General features: G+C 53.3%; 1 protein-coding gene across 9 annotated transcripts in view; it reads left to right on the top strand.

Moving 5' to 3' along the window:
- Positions 1-12772: 12772 nt before the first annotated feature.
- ZBTB46 (zinc finger and BTB domain containing 46) overlaps positions 12773-15293 on the top strand; it is a 60732-nt gene continuing 58211 nt past the window's right edge. For 2 of the 9 annotated variants that reach the window (XM_075109263.1, XM_075109261.1), the window contains exon 1: positions 13241-13531. The gene's annotated coding sequence lies outside the window, so the exon portion shown is untranslated. The other 7 variants (XM_075109258.1, XM_075109256.1, XM_075109257.1 and 4 more) reach the window with 7 other exon arrangements.

Genomic DNA, 15293 nt, shown 5'->3' with positions numbered 1-15293 from the left:
CCCCGAGACACTGCCGGTGGACACGTACCTATGGGTAAAGCCTCTCGAGTCCTCGGGGAGGCAGAAGGGAAGGATGTAACCCCTGCTTGGAGCAGAGAAGGACAAATCCCTTCTGTGTAGACACACATCCCAGGTCTGTACCCTTCCAAGAGCAAACCCCCTGCCTGCAGGTTGCAGGACAGCAAACCCCAACTTGTGACGAAGAAGCTGTTATGTAGCAAAACCCACATCAGGGGCCAGGGGAAGTGATCTGAGTCCTGCCTGGCTACTAACAAACAAGAATATCATTGCTGGAAATAATGCAAGGCTAATTACACCGTCCGCCACGAAGTGAAGATGAGAGAAAATTCCTCCAGGTTTATTATACTTGGCAAATTCCCCCTTTCAGTAAATAATTTCCATACTCTAACAGGGCTCCTTTTATTAATTGAATTCATTTATTCTTAGCCTTTTTTTTAAGACTTCAGATGCTTCTTTTCCTTAGGAAAGGGTAAACAGCCTTGTGCCATGTACCGCGCGCTGGGCATCCATAGGAGATGATGCCAAATGGGGATATTCCACCTGTGCAGTGAAACTGAGATGGAGTCAGACCCAAAGGGAGCTTCAGGGAGCGAGGCTGTGGAGGGACGAGGTGGAAACACCTCCCAGCCCCAGCTGGGGCTGAGCTTTGCCCCAGCCATCCCACCCTGCCAGAACCGGCGGATGCAGGGACTGAGAATGTAAATGCTCTGTTGTGTGGTTTGCCCCTCCTCCCTGCCAGAAGCTGAGACCTTTCTGGCCTCAACAGCCCTTTATTTTACAGGACACTTTGCTGACTGTCTTTCAAGGAAATCTGGCACCAGCAAGGTGGAGCTGGAGGCAAACCTTCCGTGCAGAGTCACAGGCAGCAGCAGTGCCCTGCCCTTGATGTGCCACATTGAAGAGGTTTTGGGCATGGAGGTGGCTGAGCTCTGGAGTAGGTGGAGAGGGACTGTGGCAGGGCTTCAGCATCTTCATCCTACTGAGGGCACAGGGCTGTGGGGAGGCATCTTCAGGGAGGTGGCAGGGCCAAGGTCATGTCCGTGTGTTTTCTGGGAGGGATGGGATGCCTAGGGGCTCTGCCAGAGCACTGTGCATGCAGTGGGATGAGCCCAGATGCAGATCCAGGCTGGGGGAGAGCACAGGGCAGAGCAGACCCTGCCACAGTGCCTGGGAGCCCAAAGTGGCCTGTTGGCATCCCACCACCCTGTCCCAGCCTCAGCCACCCCAGCAAGCAGAGCCCTGGGGGTCCTGGTGCTACACGGGACCCTGAGCTGTGAAGGACCCGGAGCGGTGGAGGTCGGGGTCAGGGTGGCGCCATGGGTTTGGAAACAGCCTCTCCACCGGGAGCTGCAGGAAGGGCAGCCGGAGCCTTTTGTCGGCCTCAGCTGGCAGCAGCCACGCAAAGGTCCTTGACAGGCTCCACACAGCCCTGTCCCCATGCACCCTCCCCGGGGACTGGCCCAGCTGGGCCCTGCCTTTATTTCAGAGCAAGCAAACATTGGGTGGGTGTGCAGCCTCTCCCAGCTGCTGGTCCCCACTGGAGTGGGATGGTGGTGCGGGACCCCCTGCCAGCACCCACCACCACTGCCCCTGGCTCATGTACCCAAGGAGGGCAGAGCCTGGAGCCACTGAGATGCTCCACGAACCTCCTGGGCTTTGGGAGCCCCGGGGAGGATTTCCTGCACTGGCAAAGGGCACCGCTGCCCCTTGGCCCAGACCTCTCCCGGCCATGGGATTTTCGGGAAACGCCTGCCTGGTTCCCTGCTCCCAGGGCCACCCACGGTCATTTCCCGCAGCGGGAGCTGGCGTGGGTGCGGGTCTCACATCCCCCTCCCAGCACTTGGCTGGGGAAATACTGTGCTAGGAGAAATCACCGGGAACCACGAAGCCTAAGGCTGCGGGAGAATCAACCCCGGCTAATTATCGGCAAGGGAAGGAAGTGGGGAGGGAGATGCTGTGCCGGGGCTGGAGGGTGGGGAGAGGAACCGTGCTGCTCCCAGCTCCACCACTGACTCACCAGCAGCCCTGGGAAAGCCACCTCACTCTGTAATTAAGACAGATCAGACACTGATAAAGTCCTTTTGGCAATCACATGGATTGACCAGAGCAATCGCCACGCCTGTGCTGAGCCTTGGATTTCTCCCGGTTAAATCTGGATCAGTGTGGGAGCAGGGAGGTGCTGCGTGCATGGTGTGAAGCCCATCCTTGCCTGCCCAAAAAGCATCATGTGCTTTATACAGTTTTCTACCTTATTGATGCTCTTTGGTGGAAGAAACGAGGTGGCTGCTGCCGCTGCCCCCAACCTAAAGGGAGCCATCCAGCCTGGTCATATCCTGACCTGAGCAGCGCTGGAACAAGTCTAATGCGTTTCCACTGGGCTTCGTGGCTTTTCCCCAGTGGGTCTGAGCTCAGGAGGAGACCGGCAGGGGGTCAGGGTGCGGCCCCCAGCCGCGAGCAGGGCACTGAGGTGCCTGCAGCAGGGCTCCGTGCAGAGTCGGGGTGCGAGCTGAGAGGGGATGGGTGCGCTTGGCTGCCGCTTCCTCTCCAGTTACCCCTGCCTGTTCCTACGGCGCCGCGCCAGCGCTGCCTGCCTTTGTGCCAAAAGCACCCAAAGGCGCTGCTTGGTGAAGCACCCCTCCTGTCACCCCGCTCCTGGGAAGCAAACCTGCAATTCCTCTGGATAAATCAAGGGAGCACACTCAGCTTTGCCCCGGCAGGATTTGACCCTCAGATCAGCATCCCTCCCTTCCGGGTACTGCTGTGGGGGTGGCCCCAGGGCTGCCAAGTGGGAGTGGCGGAGATGCCATCGCGGTGGTGAGCGTGGCGAGGCCATGCCTGTGATCTGGCATCAGGAAATGGCTAAAAAATGCAGGTTAAAAAAAAAAGAAACCAAGCACAGCCCCACTTTTGGTTCCTGTTTCAGGGTCTCCAGCCTCACACCAGCCGGTGCCCCAGGGGTTCGGCTTGGTGAGAGAGGTAAATGTCACCTCGGTGCTGGGGAGACAGCTCCTGGCATGCCCTGTTCTCGGAAGGGGAGATGGGGGGTGCCCAGTGCTTGCTCAGTGTTTGGGGATTTTCGGTGGAGTTCCCATGGGTCCTTTCTCACGGGTCGCTCCTGCTGTGGGCAGAGCTGGCAGCTGCAGGCAGTGGAGGCAGGGTGCCTGCGGCAGTGCTCGTGAGGGGTGGTTGGGCATGCCAAAGCTGAGTTTTGGGGGTGGTGGGGAGGGAGCCTAGCCGGCTCCCGTGGGGTGAGCATCCTCCTGGGTGCATGGTGGGGGCTGGGCACTGACCCATTTATCAAGGTCACGGCTGTGGGCAGCGCAAAGCAGAGGCGATGTGACTATTTCTGAGAGCTGAGGGAACTTCACTGGCCTGATTCCCATAAATAAAACATGCAGGGAACAGCCCCTGCTCTGTCCTATTAATTCTGGACCCCAGGGGCCCAGCTCTGTGCGCATCCAGCAGCTCGGCATTGCCTGCTCTGCTCCCCTCTCTGGAGCCTGGCTGGGCTCAGAAAGGTTCCAAAGCCCCCAGTTTCCACGAAATGCAGAGTATGACTGCTTTGAGGGTACTTTGTGGAAAATTCATTTGCTTTCTGAGACACAGAGCCAGCTGGGAAGGATGCTGGTGTGCGGGTGGGTGGCCTCAGCTCACTGCAGCCCCCAGCCCTGCTCCCTGGTTTCAAGGAACTGGAGCTGCTTACACCCACCGCCCGTCCCCCATGTCCCAGTGAGCCGGGTGCTGGTGCCCCGCCGGCACCCCTCTGCCCCGGCGCTCCAGAAGCAGATGAGCTCACATTGGCTGGTTCCTCCAGCCCCTCACCAAAGGCATTAGCAGAAGAAGGGAGTTTAATTATCTGGGTTTTCTTCTAGGAGGGCATGAACCTGTCTCTCTGTTGAATTTATCAATTGCCACTAGATTTTATCCCTTGCTTTCAATTTGCTTGTGATGGTGTTTTCTGCACCAGGGGCATGATGTCAGCAGCTCCCCGCTTTGCACAGTATGGACACACTAAATGATCTCACTCTTTCCTCTGTAGCATCAGGTCCTGGGCTCTTCCTCTGACACCCACACCACAGCATCCCACCCTCCCACTGGTGCTCACGTTGGATTTGCATCTATTAACAACCGTGCCAATGCCCACCCTGCACGGCAGTGGTGGAGCAAAAGCTGGAGAGCCGCCAGCGCAGAGAATGCATCTTACCCCAGGGCTCTGCTAATATCCATGGCCCCACAAGTCATACCCAGAGATGAAGGGCCCCCATTTTCAAGTGACTCAGACTCACCCTTCCTTCCTCAGGAAAACCTGTGATCAGATAAAGCCATCAAACTATCTGGTAAGAATAAACAAGCTTACATCTGCACGGATGCAGGCTATACCCCTTCTAACCCCTCGCAGAAAGAAGAGGCAAATTGTCTGCTGCCTTAATCCTGTCCTTAGGAGAGACACCTCTAGCCCTGGGAGAAGAAGCGGGGTTTGCTTGCATGTGTGCAAGGCTAGGAGCTGCTCTCCTGGTGCAACTGCCCTTGCTGAAGGTTGGGAGAGTCAAATCCCGGCTGGCATCGACACTGGCACCGGTACAGCATCTCTCCATCCTCCCTTGTGCCACTGACCTGTACCCATGCTGCATCAGCAACAAATGCACAGAGAAAGCAAAGGTGCCCACGAGGGTGAGCAGAGGAGGAGCAGGGGGCTGCATGGGTGAAGGAGGAAGAGGGAGGTACAAAAACATTTTAAAAAACCTGCAACTGCCACCAGATGGGCAGCTGCCCCCGCGAAGGTGACGTGCTGGCAGATGGAGGGGCTGGCGAGGAAAAGAGCAAAGGAAGGTGTGAAGATTTCCCTGCAGATTAAACCAAAAAGACACTGCGTCTGCTGCTCGCTAACCCAAGCCTGGGCCAAGAAAACAGAGTGGGTTTGAGGTTTCCTTGCACCCCCGAGGGTCCCGGTCCAGCAGTGGCAGGACCTCCCCAGCTTCCCGCAGGTCTCAGCCCTGCCTGTGCCCACGGGATGTGGCCAGGGTGTCCCCACCCTACCTGGGGGTTTTGCATGACCCTGCAGGGACTGGGAGCCCACATCTGCCAGGGCAGCTCTGCTCCCCTCATCCCAAAAAACCCAGAGATGAAGGAGCACGGCATGGCTGCAGGTGCTGGGGGAGGTTACACCACAGCTCGGCAGCTCCGGCACTGCCTTCTCTGGGAAAAGCAAGGACGGAGCAGTATCTGACCAAGGTGTGCAAAGGAGAGATGCTACAGGGCTGCTTGAACTGGTGCTAGGTCCAGCAGTCGAGGGCAGGAATTGAAGCTCGGGGTTGGTGCAGCAATGCTGGGAGCAGATAATGCATTACAGGGAGCAACTCCCAGAGGAGCAATGAAAGAGAGTGGGTTGGGTTTAGGAAAGCTGAGAAGAGAGTGGGAAATTTTTGGAGGGGTTTGGAACTACTAAATCCAAGGGGAAAGAAAATAAAGAAGACATCTGTCCTCTTCATCTGCATCCCTGCACCACCCCTCAAGAGCAGGGGCTCCCCCAGGCTTCAGGGGCAGCAGCATTTCTCCCTCTGCCTGAGTGCATCCCCAAACCTGGGTGCAGGTGCCAGCCCCACCAGCACAGCTCTGGCTGGGACAGGCTTCAGGGCTCATCCAGACAGTTTCCATTTTCCCATCTGATGGCTGAAATCGGGTCAGACATGATGGCTGGGTGAGAGGGCTCCTGCATGGGGCTGAGCACACTGAGGGATGAAGGCGAGCAGAGGGGAGGCTGAATTCATCACTGCTGGTGCCTTGGTAACAAAGCCAGGCCATGGGAGACATGGAGCCCTGCCTCCCCTGGACCCCTGCACTCTTCTGGACCAACATCCCCCCGGCCATGACCCAGGGCAATGCTGAGCTCTGCCCAAGCCCTGTCCTGCCTGCCCGGCCATCCAAGAGAGCCAGAAGAGGAAACATCTTCCCAAGGGCGGCCGGCTCGGGGAGGGATTTTCCGCTGCCTGTTTGCTGTCTGCTGCTGGAGCCAGCACGGCCCCTGCTCAGGTGCTGGATCTCCCTGGCTGTAATTTCATCCCTGGACTCCCATAACGGCTCCGGCCGGGCGGCACGAGGGAAGTGACCGGGGCACAGGTCCGAGCCCTGGCCCAGAGCTGCATCCGCCCAGCGCTTCCAGCCCAGCCTTATCTGGCGGCTCCCCCCCGTGACTCCCCATTTTCCTCCTCTCCCCTCCTTTCCCCACCCCACCCCAAGCACCCGGCGCTGCTTCCTGCAGCAGGGCGAGGGCTGGGGGCTGCGGGGCGCCCAGCAGGACCCCTCCCTGCCCACCCCAGCTCTGCCCAGATAGGAAATCCTGTAGGAGCTCAGGGCTGGGAACAGCGGCCGAGCTCTCCCCAGCACTGGGCAGCACTGGGATTTTGGCTATGGGTCACATCAGCCAGCCAGGCTGCTCCAGGCAGAGGGAGAAAGCTGGGGTGAACAGGGAGAAACTCTGGAGGAGGGCGTGGAGACCACTGTGACGTGCCTACAGTAGGCACCCATCACCTACATGCATGCCATTTACACCAACAAGAGGGGTTTTGCGCTTAAATGAGCCACCTTCCCATTGGAAAGGGTGGGAGGAGGGCAGCGTGGGCATCGCAGTAGGAAGATGCTGCCCACCACAATGCACGGCCACCGGCATGACCCTGACAGCTCCCAGGCCTGTAGGAACCAGATGTCGTCAGCACAGCTGCTTGCAGAATGGCTTGGTGATGCTAAATACTATTAACTGCCTTTGAATAGCTTCTAATATAAACTAATATATTGACAGGCTCATCGCTCCTCATGACAAGCAATTCAATATAAATTCAAATATCGTGCAAAATGCTTCTGATTTACTTAAGAGCATTTTGTGAATGTTTTGCCAGGGTCCTCCTAATTTTTCTTGTTATTATTTTAGAATGGGAAGTAATCTTTGAGATCTACTGCTACCCCCACCACAGCTCAGCTCTAGGCACTGCCCTGCATGGGACCCCAAAATCTGGGATCTCTGAGCATATTCAGGACACTGGAGGTAAAACCAAAGGGAAGCATCAAAGCAGGAGCAAAACGCAGGCGAGCTCTCCATCCCTCCTGAGCCAAGGGGGGAACAGAGGTGGGGTTACTTCACCCAGAAAGGGCTTGAGTGTCAGCCCAAGCTCCACATAAACGGCAGCAAAACTTGACTTACCGTATTTAACCTAGCTAAACCTCAAATGTGGCTTGCATCGTTAGGCAAACTACCAATTGCCTGACTAAACCCCAAACCACACTTCCCAGACTTCAGTAGTTATATATATTTTAACTGTTCCTTCTGCCTTTTTCAAGCGTAGCTCCATTACACGCACTATTTATACAGACTGCATGAAACAAAGGACTCACGTGCAGCCCTGCAATTTCTTTGCGTTCTGAAGAAAACAAAATCGTTGCAAACAGAGGGATGTATTTCAGCTAAATCTCTCTTAAACGCTGAGTAGTTAGGGGTGCTGTAGCAAAAAGGCTCAAGCTTAACTGAGAGCCAACTCAGACTTTGAAGGATGCCGGCACTATGGGAAAGCACCTATTTGTGTCTTGCAACTATTGAAAAGAGAAATAGGTTCGCCCGTTTCTAAAGGGGCTGGTGTGAGCCCCTGTGTAACGGCTGGGAAAGGTTGCAGGTGTGAAGGACAGTGATACTGGAGGAGGAAGGACCAAAACTTATTCTAAGTGTGCCAATGTTGTGATGTTGGTCTCAGGAGAAAACACATCCCAGGCAGCGGTTCTTCCCAGCCATAGAGAGGTGAACGTCAGTGAAGAGCCGCAAAAGATCTGGCTAAAGAGTGTCACCTGAAACAGAGAGCAGTGAGCTGCTCCAGATCCATACCTGGGAAAGGAGGAAACCTGTTAGAGGGATGAAGTGCCAGAGCACTATGAAATAAAATACAGCAGAAAACAACCCTGAGAACTTGCTGCTGTCCTCCACTACATGCTCTTCTGCACCCTCCCGTGCCACGGTCCCGGCACCTTTCATCCTCATCATCCTCACATCATCCTCATCATCTACAGCCTTGGGTGAACCTAAACAGACACCCCGGAGCTGAACTCAGCCAGGCCACGAGGACCTGGGAGTGAGGACCGAATTTGGCAGCCTGGATGCCTCTCCACTTGAGAGGCTTTGAAAGGGAATGTATTTTTGGAGCATTAAAGATCAACTGTTTCTGACTCCGGCCAATCCCTTTCAAGAGCAGCACCAAAGGAGGTCAGTGGGATGCGGCTGGTCAAATATTTTGTACATGAACATCATCTCTCACCCCCTCAAGTATTTACAGACCTGAGAGCATTTCCTGCTGTTCCCCCCCGTTGAATACTTGGTGCCTCTGCTTTCTCTAGCAGGATGGTGCAGTGCATCTCGGTTAGTGGTGAAGACGTGAAGGACCACCCCAGTGCTGCCCTTCGGTGCAGAAAATAAAAGCTAAAGCAGCGCAATGTGTTTAGTCACACAAACGGCCATGGATTTACCCGGCAAGCAGTGAAACAGCAGTACACGATAATGAGAAAAAAAAATGCGGGGGTGGTGGTGGTGGGGAGATGGGGTGGAAAGAGGGAGTCGTATTCTCCAGGGTTTTTTTGTAATCTTCATTCACCATATTTAGTAGGCTTCTGACTTGCCCTTGCTAGCTCATGGAGAATTCCCCCAAGTGTTTACTCCCACAACCTAGCAAATGCCTCAATACACATAATGGAAAAAATACAATCGACATCTTCACTCCCACTAGAGAAGGAATTCTAACTTGCCCGGCACAGACCGGGAGTATGTGCCTGTGAGAGAGACAAATACTGCTTCATTAGCTCTCCTCAGATGTGGTTTACTCCTCAAATGACCTGGTCAGGACTGCACACCACCTCCCTCCCTTCCTTCACCTAAAGAACGGCCTGACCTTTGATCGGAGCAATAGGAATAGGAATGTGGGTCCTTTAACCCTTTCTGACCGACATCAGTGAGCTGCTCTAATATGGCTGACAAAAGTTGACGGTCCCAGGATTTTCAGGGATCCAGAGGTGCCGTGGCGGGTAGGAGCAGAGCCCTGCAAAACAGCTTTCTTCCTGCTGTAGTGAGGGAAGACCAGGCTTTCGTGATGGAGATTCATGTCTACCGGGTGCAGAACGTGGAAGCAAAAGGGGGATTGTTGAGAGCAGAGCTTACAGGTCAGAGATCACTCAGGATTTTTTTGCACCTCTATTTCAAAGCACAAAACTTGTGTAGAGGAAAAGAGCAGAGTGATTAGGCCACTTGGGTTTTCTCAACGTGCTTCCAAAGTGACCACATGACAAGGACACACAAGAAAACATTTTAATTTATCAAATGTAGGATCTCCTACAACTGTCACGAGTATAAGGTAGAGAAGAGCTGAAGAGTGGAGCTGGAATGAGAATGCTTCAGCATTACTGATGGTTTTGCAAATAGGACGCAGTATGAACATAGCAGCCCAGGCAGCTTTCCTCTACCGCGGCTTCCCGGTCTGGTCCTGCCTCACCCTGGCACAGGGAACAGCGGGGGGCTGGCTTATTAGCACAGGTAGGGTCTTTGAGATTGTCTAGTGCGCAATCACAGAGGTGCAGGGACGCAGAGCAGGCAGCAGAATTCAACAGCATGCTTGCAAGTGCTTCGTCTGCACGGCCAGTAATGACCATCAGCCTCTCGACCACACAGCTTGGCTGTGCCGGTGGCTGGGGGCACATCGGAGCGCTCGCATGCTCTTCGCAAAGAACATGTTGGGGCTATTCCAAACTCTCTTGTGCTAGAGGAATACGACTTTTATCTGTTTCCCCGGCAGCTAAAAACTATCAATGATGTGATTAAAGTCCTCACCTCCAGCGGTCTCTGCCTTGATGAAATCTGTGATATGATGGTGTGCAAAGGGCGTCGATTCGGGCTGGGAACACACAGTCTGCAATCCCTGACGTTCCTCTGAAGGGGCGCATCGCTACACGCTCAACCTCTCTGTTGCGCATCTTGTTTATGGCGCTTTGCATGTCAGAAACTGCACAAACTACTCTGATTTTACCTCCAGCTCATCTTTTTTCCTATTCTCTTCTTTTCTGCATGCATATTCTTTCCTTCTTTGTGAGGAGAAACCACCTCTCTTCTAAGGACAGGCTGAGTAAATGCAGTATTTACCTAATATACAATACAAACTTCTAATTAAAGGAGGGAGGGGAGCGTGATTCGCAAAAGAATATTAAACCTTTTCAAGTCTCCTGAAATCCTTTGTGCAGAACAGCTCTGGGAAACTCGGCCTGCTGCCGCCCTCCCCCTCTTGGAGAGCGTTCCCCAGGGCAGTGCCCAGGCTGCAGCTGCTGCCGCTCTGGGGGAGTCAGCCTAGCCTGACACACAAATAAATACTACATAAATAAACGCTTTCTGCCAACAAAGACCTGAGGAAGAAAACCTGGGTAGGAGGAGAGAAACGGAACCTATGTGCTGAACCTGAGGAGATCTGAGGTAACAGGGGGAGCTTGGTCTTGAGTATAGAGGAGGCAAGAAAGGCAGGAGAGCTTATAGCTGCAACCAGGTATAATATATATTTTATGCAAAATAGGTATATTTGCATAAAGACATAGTTCAATTTTCCATCAACCCCACTAACCTTCAATGAGCCCCTTTAACCTTCACATTTCAGTGTGGAGCCTGAAAAAACAGACTGAAAGCATAGAAGGATTTAACACCCGCAGGCACAGGGGGGATAGCTTCACATGAAAACCAGCTTGAGCATTTAGGGCAAAAAAGAGATTTTGGCTGTTTAGTTCTGGTGCTCTTCACTCACAGGTGACAGAGGCTGGACAACATGCGTATGACGAGGCGAACACACGGGATCATGCATGCAGAAAGAGCAGGTGGCAGCGGGAAACCCTGCCTGGCGACGATTTTGTGTTGCTTAAGTGTAAGAAATTGTGTCTTTCGTTGCATTAACAACTTCTGCAAAGTCTTCATTTGCATTTTAATGGAGCTCTTTCTAGGAAGGTGCTGCTTGGACTCTGTCGCAATATAAAGCAAAGAGGTAATTAAAAACGTGCTAGAGTTAAAAGACATTTCATTTTCATTAATCGGGTTTATTCATAGTCTTTTCAAAATTAAAGGTATTTAGGGTAGGTAGGAGGAAATGGGGGGGAGGAAAACACATGACGGAACATCTGTTTATTTAAATTACAGATTAAAAAGTGGAAAATAGACTTTTTGTGAGGGGACGACCTAGAGATAAAAAGCACCTTGTAGAAATGGATTTGAATAAAGAGCAGGCATAAAAGTCACTGCCGAGGTTTCAACAGCAGGTCTGCCTACTTGAAAGCCAGAGGTGAAGAGAATCTATAGGATGAGGGAAAGGAAACCACGGAGGAAATTTTTAAACCTTAGGCACGCAATTATCCGGGCAATTACTGTGATTACACACCTAAATTAGCTAACTCTGCAGACAAATGGCCAACCCAAATTACTTGTATGCGTACATCCCCAATTTTGGGCACAATCACAGTATGCAAATGTTGATAAACGGTTTGCAAGCATTTTATCTGCTAGACCAGCTCCTGCTTTCACAACCCCGCAACCGCATAGATTTCAAGAACGATTCCCTCGCTCGCCACAGCTATCGTATGATCGGCGTTGACTTCCTTCACGCTCCAGACCTATCCTGTCCTGTTAAGCTCTGTCCTTTGAAATATAGGGCAGTTTCTGTCAGATCCTCCAGCGTGACTGTCAAAAGGGCAAAATCCTGCCCTTTGTTGCAATAAGAGGTTTTTCATCCCCGGATCCGACGGCAGCCTACACCGACGAGCTAACTATGATCTCCATTTCACAGCGGCACAACCTCATTCTCCAGCCACGCTCTCCGGCCATTAAGCGGGGCCAGCATCCTGCTGCCCGGTGAAGCCGGGAGGCTCTGAAGTCTGCATGGCTGCACATCGTTTTTTGTTGTTTTTTTTTTGTTTTTTTTTTTTTCAAGGGGGTTGTGCGAAATATAGCTTATTTCTTAAGAGAGCGGGAAAGTGATGATTCCCCCCCGCCCCGCAAGGTGCCGAGGGGGCTGCAGCGCGGCTGGGGCAGCGGCCCAGCGCCGCTCCCGTGATGAGCAAACCCCCCGCCCCCTATCCCGGCTGCTCCTCGCCCTCACCCGGGCGTGGCTCCCGGTGGAGGCCGCGGTGGGCCTGAAGGGACGCGCCCCAAGGGAGAGGATGACAACCGGCCAGCAGCACCGCGCCGCGCCCCCCTCCTCGGGCCAGGCGCACCTGCCGCCACGGCAGGAGACGGCCAAGGGGACCCGGAGGGACCGGGAGCGGGATGGTGAGCGGAGAAGAGCTGCCCGCCCGCCCGCTCTCCGCCTCAGCCCTGTCACCGCGCCGTCCCGTCATGCCCCGCGCGGGCGAGCCCGGGCGCGCGCCCCCGCCCTCCCTTACTTCCGGTGTCCGGCAGTGGCAGAGCCGCCGCCGCCGGCGCCCCCCGCCGCACGGGGGTAAAGGGGGCGGGGCCGAGCTGGGGGCGGTGCTTACGGAGACACGTTTCTCCGCCGCCGTCCAATCATCGGCAGGCGGTGGGTGGAGGGGGGAGAGAGGGGGCGGGGAAAGCACCAGCACGCGCCGCGCGGCACCGCCCCCCCGCCCCGCCGCGGGCTCGCGCCCCGCGCGCCCGAGGGAGCGGCGGGAGCGCGCCCGGGTCCCCCCCCCCGCCTCCCCCCCCGTCCGCCGGCTTCTCCCCCCCCCTCCTCCGCCCTCCCCCCCCCCCTTCCCCTTCCCCTCCCCACCCGGGAGGAGAGGCACGGAGTGACCGACGGAGCCAGAGCTCCGGCCGCTCCGAGACCCCGCTCTCCTCCACGGGGCCCAGGTAAGCGCGCCGCCCCCGCCCCCCCCTCCGCCTCCTGAGGCGAGCCGGGGGTCGTCATGGCCGCCCGCCCCCTCAGGCAGCAGCGGCGGGCCACCCCCATCCCCGCGGCCGCCCTGAGGCGAGGCCAGGCGGGCAGCAGCCCCGGGGGCGGCGGGGAGCCCCCACCCCCTCATTAATTATCACCGTTATTCTCACTCCCCCCCGAACCCCTCCGCCCCCCTCGGGCAGAGCCCGCCGCGGGGGGAGCGGGGGCCGATCGCTCCCTGCCCGCCGAGGGGGGCACGGTGTCTTCTTCTTTGGGACGCGATGTCTTATTTGGTGTGGGTGGATGGCTTAACTTGGTAAGTGGCAGGGTTTAACCCCCCTCCCCCGGCCTTCCCCTCCCCTCGCTCCTCCGCCCGCCCCCCCCCCCTCCCCGTAACCTCCAAAAGGGGAATTTTCCAGCTGGTAATTTCTGCTGCGTCAACACCCAGCTCAAGGGAGAGGAGAAGAGACAAGGGGGCATTTTAACAGCAGCTCCACTTGCGAATAGCCAGCCTCAATCCCGGCTCCAGCATTAAAACCCTTTCCGCCCCCTAAAAACCAGCATCCGTGCAAGTTGGACCAAGAGTTTGTCAGGAGTGTGGTTCAAAACTGCTTGGAAAAAGGGATGAGGTAATAATACTGGTGAAGCATGTTGTATTTCTCTCTTTCTGCCTCTCTCTCTCTCTCTCTTTTTTCCCTCTCCTCTCTCTCTCTTTTTTTTTTTTTTTTTTTTTTTTTAAAGCCAGGCCTGTTTTGGGTTATTGTCTCCCCCTAAAGCCAGACATAGATCGCCTGGCCTTGCCTCCATTTTAATTGCAGGCTGAAATGGGGGAAGTGACCCTCTTTTTATTTTTTTTTTAATGAAAACAAACCCACCAACAAACAAAAAAAAAACCTTGAAAAAATAATGCTGTTCCTTTTGGGGGGATATAGGTGATTTTTTCATAAGGCTGTAACAAGTGCAAAAGTGGCTGGAAATGTTTACTGTCATGCTGGGAAACTAGTGAGGTGTCCTCCCCCCTCCCCAGAAGAAAGTGTTTGTAAAATTTGCTCGAGGGGAGGAGGAGAGGTGCTGTGAAAGGTGCTGGTAAGAGAAGGGGTTGTGCTGCTGGATTGCCTTTGTGTCTCTGTAAATAGACATGTCAGTTCCCAAAGTAATACAAGTAGTGTCTGATAACTCAATCCCAGATGACAAATAGAGAATGGAGCAGATTTTCAGGACTGTAATAGTGGGAGGATTTAGCTTTTGAAACAGAGGAGGAAAAAAAAAAATGTTGGTACCTACTGAGGAGGTTCTTCACCGGCACGTTATTGTGAAGCTGAGCGTTTGGATGAAATCCGGAGATATAAACCAATATTTATTTATTTTTACACCTGACAGGGGAAAGATAAACAAAGGATAGTTTAACAGCTCTTTAATGAATTCCTCATGCTTTTTATTTTGCAATCTCAATGATTCATTTGGCAAGCTTTACAGGACCGGATTATTATCAGCATTGTTTAAAGCCATGCTAATTAGGAGATGTGTTTTGCAAACAGTGGTATTGTAGACACCTGTACCAAAGTTCTTGCATGCATTTTAATTGCATCACTGGTATAATTTTTAGCATTTAGTTACTGTAGTATAGATCTAGGTCTCAGTTCTTGAACTCGATCGAGTGTTTATTACAAGTGTGGGTTCTCTGTGTACATAGAGCAGCTCTGCTTCTAATGGTATTAAATGTATTTTCTCAAAAAGGAGAGGGAGTATTTTTTTTCTTTTTGTTTTTCTGTGGGGATTAAAAGGAAAAGCTCCAAGAAGAGTTGAGAAAAACGTAATTTTGAGGAAGAAGCTTGCTGTGTCTGGGTAGCTCTTCCACTATTATCAACACCTTGAACATTTTATGTTTTTATAGCATCTTTTAATGGGAAATAAAATTTGATTTTGCCCTTCTAAATTCCCTCTAGCTTCTCTCACTGTTTGTCAAGTTTTATATTTTGAAAATCTTAGTGATGGAAAAAAAGGGTGGAGTGTATTATTAGTCACAATATTTTCAACATGTGGTGAGGAATTATCGCTTTAAGGTGCTTTTTGGGAACTGACTCGAAGTGGGTAGAGGAGCCTGCCCCATGGGCTGGAGGGAGAGCTACAAAACGGGATTTAGGTACGTGGTTGGGTACGCTAGTGGGATAACTGTAAGTGAAAAAGAAAACTAGGTTTTTGTTTTTGATGCAGCCTGTCCAGGAGGGGGAAACTCACTCACAGCTAAACTTCTCTTGCAGTTGTTTTCATAGAATCTGCATTAGCTTTGGTATAATTGAGTCAATTTTTATATGGTCCCCAAAAATGGGGTATTCCAATAATTCTAACATTAGATGTTTATTCATATACTTTAAATGCTGCTTCATTCTA

The sequence above is a fragment of the Phalacrocorax aristotelis genome, chromosome 13, assembly GCF_949628215.1.
Source record: "Phalacrocorax aristotelis chromosome 13, bGulAri2.1, whole genome shotgun sequence".
NCBI lineage: Eukaryota > Metazoa > Chordata > Aves > Suliformes > Phalacrocoracidae > Phalacrocorax > Phalacrocorax aristotelis.
Note: the sequence above shows the minus strand (reverse complement) of the source record. Positions and strands in the feature narration are given on the sequence as shown.